Raw genomic sequence first — 7174 nt, 5'->3', positions numbered from 1 at the left:
GAGCCAAGATTGCACCGCTACACTCCAGCCTGGGCAACAGAGCAAGACTCTGTCTCGAAAAACAAAAAAAGAAAAAAAAGCAAATTCTAACCATTTCCTCAAGCCCCATTTGTCTGTGAAATCCTATGTGTGCCAATATACTTAATTAAATTTGTTTTTCTCTTGTTAATCTGTCTTTTGTCAGATTGTTTAATTTGTAGGGTCCCAGCCATTGAACTTAGGAGACAGGAGGAAAATTTTTTCCTCCCTTGCAGTTTAAACTCTTAATGATTTGCATTCCAAATGTAAAAGTGAACAAGCAGAAAAGACTAACAAACTAGATTCTCTGTCATTTCTTACCCAACAGAAACAAGTTCTATATAAACTCCTAATTCATTTGCAGAGATCCTCAAATGATCTGATCATAAAACCAAATTCCAGCTGGGCACCATGGCTCACGCTTGTAATCCCAGCACTTTGGGAGGCCGAGGCGGGCGGATTATGAAGTCAGGAGTTTGAGACCAGCCTGGCTAACACAGTGAAACCCTGTCTCTACTGAAAATACAAAAAATTAGCTGAGCATGGTGGCAGGCACTTGTAATCCCAGTTACTCAGGAGGCTGAGGCAGGAGAATCACTTGAACCCAGGAGGCGGAAGTTGCAGTGAGCTGAGATCACACTATTGCAACTCCACCCAGGCAACAGTGTGAGACACTGACTCAAAAACAAACAACAAACAAACAAAACAACCAATTTCCCAACCAAAAAGGCAAACAAACTAAATTCTTTGGAGCCTTTCACCCAACAGAGACTAGATCTCTATGAAACATTTACAAAGATCATTAAATGGTCGGACCATAAAACTAACTCTCAATGGAGAGTAATTTACTGGCTATAAACAAACCAAAACCAAAATTAGTAAGGGCAAAATAAAATTAGAAAAACAGAGTCAGCAAAGTTCGAATGCTCACTTTGTGTTACTTGACCTCATGAATCAAGAAAAGATATTTCTGTGCTTCCACTGCCCATGTGGTGTACTTCTCTGTGGATGAAATCTACCTGGCTCTGGTCAGCAAATCCATAGGGCATCTTGGTGAATCCTCCAAAATTGTTAAAAGATAACTTTCAGAAAAAGGTATTAGATTGGTGCAAAAGTAATTGCGGGTTGGATCACTACTTTTAATGGCAAAACCACAATAACTTTTCCCCAACCTAATAAAATCATGACTCTTCTATATATACAAAAATGAACATGTGCTAAAAAATTTATTTTGCTCATATGATACTAGGGAATAAGACACATGTTATAACTGGTGTATTTGTTTGCTTGGGATGCCATAGCAAGGTATGACAAATTGGGTGGCTTAAACAACATAAATTTGTTCTTCCACAGTTCTCGTGGCTGGAAGTTCGAAATCAAGGTGTTGGTAGGGTTGGCTCCTTCTAGGGGCTTTGAGGAGAATCTGTTCTGTGCATCTCTCCCAGTTTCTGGTGGTTTGGTGGCAATCCTCTCTGTTCCTCAGCTTAGAGACATATCACCCTATCTCTCACTTCCTCTTCACATGACATTCTTTTGTGTATGCATAAAGAGGAAGGGTAATTTGTCTCTGTGTCTAAATTACCCTTTATTTTTCTTAAGGACACAGTCATATTATATCAGGGCCCACTCTCATGGCCTCATCTTGATCGTCTGCAAAGACGATCCAGATAAGCTCATATTCCCAGGTACTGGGGGCTGGGACATACCTTCAGTATTTTTGGGAGAAGGGGACACAATTCAACCCATAACAGCTGGTTCAAAGGAAAAGTCAAAGCAGCACAGGTTTTTTTTTATTACGAGTAAAGGCATGCTGAGATGAATTGCAAATGGAGGCAAAACTGTTTTATCCATTGGTGAAGGCTAGGGCCAGGGGTAGTCAATTAAATCACTCCCAGATAGGATGGAAGTTATATATCTATCAGTTACCTACAAGTTACAAAGATTTACAAAGTAGCTCTAAGACAATAAACAGGGCTAGAATCTCATAACCCAGAAGGGTATGCATAAGGGATGCATTGTTTTCTATTAAAACGTATTTTTTTCTATGCAACTATTAATCCGTTTATTTTCTTTCCATGGATTAAGTGGTCCGAAAATCTGCTCTGCATTAAGTGGTCCTGAAGTCTCATGTGCGTGATTCATTTTCTTGGCAAACTTATCACTGCTCCAATTTCTAGCCCTGCTTCCTGTAACACTGGGAGGGAGGTTTGGCCGTGTTTTCCTCAGTGGGGTTGTTGGATGCTTGAGGACAGCAGTTCCCTCTGTCTAACAAGGTGTTGCAGATGCTCTCTGTTTCTTCACTGCTTGGTCTCCTCAGGCAGGTAGGAAACTAGGCTTAGATAAATAAAGGAGAAGGCCAGGTGCGGTGGCTCACGCTGTAATCCCAACACTTTGGGAGGCTGAGGCAGGCGGATCATCTAAGGTTAGGAGTTCAGGATCAGCCCGGCCAAAATGGTGAAACACTGTCTCTACTAAAAACAAAATTAGCTGGGCATGGTGGCAGGTGCCTGCAATCCCAGCTACTCAGGAGGCTGAGGCAGGAGAATCACTTGAACCTGGGAGGTGGAGGTTGCAGTGAGCCAAGATGGTGCCATTGCACTCCAGCCTGGGTGACAGAATGAGACCCCAACTCAAAATAAATAAATAAATAAATAAATAAATAAATAAATAAATAAATAAGAATCACTAAAGGTTACCAGATTCACTATGACAGCTACAGGAGCTGAAACTTCAGAATGCAGTGAGCCCTTTTCAGCACTATTTATTTATATTGTCTAACACTTTCTTTTATTATTGCTTTGTGTTTCCCAGAAGAGTAGAGGCCTGGTGAGGGGAGGTAGCAGAGTCTTCTTGTTGAGAAATCTATGCCCAGCTCCCAGATGGCCAGGAAGGGGCCACCGGCTCTGGGCTGCTGCCATGGTGAAACTCTGTCTCTACTAAAAATACAAAAATTAGCTGGGCATGGTGGCAGGTGCCTGTAATCCCAGCTACTCAGGAGGCTGAGGCAGGAGAATCACTTGAACCTGGGAGGTGGAGGTTGCAGTGAGCCAAGATGGTGCCATTGCACTCCAGCCTGGGTGACAGAATGAGACCCCCAACTCAAAATAAATAAATAAATAAATAAATAAATAAATAAATAAGAATCACTAAAGGTTACCAGATTCATTATGACAGCTACAGGAGCTGCAACTTCAGAATGCAGTGAGCCCTTTTCAGCACTATTTATTTATATTGTCTAACACTTTCTTTTATTATTGCTTTGTGTTTCCCAGAAGAGTAGAGGCCTGGTGAGGGGAGGTAGCAGAGTCTTCTTGTTGAGAAATCTATGCCCAGCTCCCAGATGGCCAGGAAGGGGCCACCGGCTCTGGGCTGCTGCCCTGCACCCGAGCTTCTCAGGTGTTCCTTGGATCTCACTTGAGTCAGCACTTTATTTACAACTCCCAGTCCTCATACCTCAGCCTCCAAAATGCATATGGTATATCATTTTATGTCATTTGCTGGGCCTGTTGAAATTCTTCTCACAGCTATGTGGGCAGGAGGGAAAAGGGTTGATACAGAAACAGGTATGCAAAGTGCCTATATCTTTAAAAATTAAAACACACTTTGGGAGGCCAAGGTGGGTGGACCACTTGAGGTCAGGAGTTGGAGATCAGCCTGACCAACATGGTGAAACCCTGTCTCTACCAAAAATACAAAAATTGGCCAGGTGTGGTGGTGGGCACCTATAATCCCATTTAGTCAGGAGGCCGAGGCAGGAGAATTGCTTGAACCCAGGAGGTGGAGATGGCAGTGAGCCAAGATCATGCCACTGCACTCTAGCCTGGGTGACAGAGTGAGACTGTCTCAAAAATAAAATAAAATAAAGTAAAATAAAATAAAATAAATAAAAAATAAAACACAAGCATGAACTTCATAAGAAAGTGTTTTGGGGATTTATAGATTCAGAGCCTCAATAAGCAAATGTCTTTCTCCCGGATAAAAATAACTTTGGGAAAGATAAATTTAGGAATTCTCTTCCCCATGATTCAGATTCCTGACATTCTTTGGTATTTTCACTATATAGTTGCCTTTTTTTTTTCCTGTATTACTTTTTTCCAGAAAGAGAAAATCTTACTGGAGAATGCTGTGCCAAGCCTGAGAATGTTGAGTATCCTAGACCAAGCTCAGTAAGGTCAAAGAGCTTTCCAGCAGGAAATTCTTCTGTCTGTAACAATTGAGGCCAGTTTCATGGGATGAGGCTGACAATCTGCAGAGAGGCAAGGAGGGTCCTTTTGGCTTTTTATTTTTTTGTCCAGCTGTCTGGTTTACTCCTCCTTATTTAAGCTTTTAGCAGCTTCCTAGGCACCACTCTGCCTGGAAGTTTTCCAGGTGGATGTCCTACCCTAAATTCTCTTTTGTCATCGGCCTCTTCAGGCAGAACCCATGCTGTAATGCCTGGGAGGTCCTTGCTGTTTTCTTTCCCGTCTGTGGGTGAACTCATCTCACATGTTCCAAGAGAAAACACAAGAGAGATAGGGCTCTTTCCATTTGTAAATTCCAGGCCTGCTTTCTCTCAGGCTTTTTAATTTCTTTTGAGACTTGGTGTGTGTGGTTTTGCCCAAGCGATGCATCACCTGGAACCCATGCACTTATGTCTCTCAGGAGCTCCATGCTCTTTCTCTGTCTTTGCCAGTTCCCCTCACCTGTCCCTTCTTTTTAACTTTCTCCCATTTATTAAGTGCTGATTATATGATCTGCACTTCGGTAAGCTCTTTAATGCATTATTTTTATCTCATCTTCCAAGCAACTCTATGGGACAGGGACAATGATTCCCAGTTTGCAGTTGAGAAAACAAGGTTTAGGGCAGTTAAATGACCAGCCTATGGTCACATGGCTAAGCTGAAAAGTCAGGATTTAAATCTAGGCCTAAGTGACTGAAAAGCTGGTATGGTTTACTGTTCGTTTATGTGCCATGGGGGAGAAACATCTGTTATGACACTCTAGAAACAAAATACTGAATTAATATACAGTCATGTGTTGCTTAACAATGGGGATATATTCTGAGAAGTGCATAATTGTGTGAATATCATAGAATTTACTTACACAAACCTAGATGCTACAGCCCACTACACACCCAGACCACATGATATAGCCTATCATTCTCAGACTACAAACCTGTACAGCATGTTACTGTACTGAATACTGTAGGCAACTGTAACACAGTGGAAAGTGTTTGTGTAGTCAAACATATTTAAAAATAGAAAAAGTACAGTAAAAATACAGTATTATAATCTTAAGGTGCCTCTGTGGTGTGTGCAGTCTGTCATTGACTGAAAGGTTGTTATGTAGTGCCTGACTGTATTTTGCCAGCTATGAAACTTTTAAGGATGCTCAAGCTGATGAAGCTGGTTTAGGATGGAGGACTCAGTTTATGGAAAAAAATGCCAGCATTCTTATAGTATGACGTTTACCTCTTTTCTTTGAATTGCTCCTTTTCATAGATTTGTCTCAAAGGCTGAGACCATCTTGGTTAGTCTTGCTGAATGCAAAAGCTTATGTGATTTCCTGGAGATCAGACTTTTAATAAATTCTGGTAGGGCTGGTCTTGGGATAAATTTAGAAAAATATGAGATTTGACCTTTAAGGCCACATTTTTCATTTCTGTTACTCTTTTCTCTTTAAAATAAACCCACCTACCCAAATTCCCATAATAATCTCAAGGACTTGTGGCCATGACTTCTGCTATTAGGGAGAGAATTGATCAGCTAAAACCATTCACTTGACTTAGCGAGTCATTCTTCTGAGCATAAAGGAACACTTTAAGAGACTGATTTGAGTAATAATAAAACTCCGGTCTCCTCCACAGCTGGCTCTGCGTAAATTACTTTTTCTCTATTGCAATTCCCCTGCGTTAATAAATTGACTCTGTCTATGCAGTGGGCAAGGTGAACCCATTGGGCAGTTACAAATTTGGGGGCTTGTCCAGGATAGCCCTTGTGGCTAGCTGCTCACGGTTTGGTAGCCTGCCTCTGGCCATGGATCCAGAGGTCAGCTCAAGTGGCCACCTAATTTTCTTGGACTAGTGGCTGACTCTGGCAGCGTCTCTTCCAGTGGGGCACTGCCAACCCAATGTGCATGGATTTAATTGCAATGGAGAAATAGTCCTCAGGAGACATCTCATAACTGAAGCCCTATCACTGGGTGTCTGTACGTAGCTCCATGGTGGGGTGCTGTAGCCAGGTCATGGAGTGTTTGTAGCTATAGCCCCATTATGGGGTGTCTAGGTTGGTGAGTATCCTAGGCACTGCCAATGTCTCCTTCCTTCTCCTGAGTGGTTCTGTAACCCAGTGGTGGGGTGTCTATCTGTAGCCCCATTGTGGGGTGTCTGCCTGTAGCTCCACCATGGGGTGTCTATCTCATTTCAGCTCCTGGGGGGTCTTGTTGGCTCTCACTGACTAGTAGGAAGAGTCTTGGTTCCAGAGACCTCTTCTCTATCAAGAAGGTTTTGGGGAGATTTCTCAGATGGAGAATAGGAAGACAGTTTGGAAGAAGTACTCTTGGAATTCTTGGTTAGGGATCTTGATTTGGAAAGCCTTCTGTCTGTCTTATGTTTGTGTGTGTTTGTATATGTGGAGGAGATCTCTGGAGGAATTGCTGATGGAAGTCCAACAGGCCTAACTCAGAGAACCCTCTTTATTTGTCTGGTTACATTCAGTGATCCCTGAAGTAAGCTCAACAGGCCTGACTTGGGGTGACTGTGTGCTCTTTGTCTTGCCCAGAGGTCACCCATTGAATTACTGTTCTGAGGTCATCCCTCCCCACCTGGAGTAGATCAAAGACAACAGGGACCAAGAGGAGAAAGTTTGAGCCTTGCCATGTCAATATTGGGTACTGAATGAGGTGACTAGTGTCTGTTTTGTTATGTGTATTTTGCTGGCATGGAGAATGTTAATTTGGTTCCCCAAGCAGCCTATTGGGCAACATCTTGGAAAATTGAGAATCTTTTGCCTATGGTTCCATAAAACAGAAAAGGTTGATTTTCTTTTGTTGAGTGGCTTGACCCTCATAGTTATGGCACAGTGGTCAGGGTCATCAAAAGCCACTCTGTTCCTGTGGAAGCTTCAAAGAAAGAGAACCTGGAAACCTGGTATGCCAGCAAAAAGGATAAGAAATTCTT

Source organism: Rhinopithecus bieti, unplaced genomic scaffold (genome assembly GCF_001698545.2).
Source record: "Rhinopithecus bieti isolate Rb0 unplaced genomic scaffold, ASM169854v2 scaffold_2453, whole genome shotgun sequence".
Lineage (NCBI taxonomy): Eukaryota > Metazoa > Chordata > Mammalia > Primates > Cercopithecidae > Rhinopithecus > Rhinopithecus bieti.
This window is presented reverse-complemented; position numbering follows the sequence as displayed.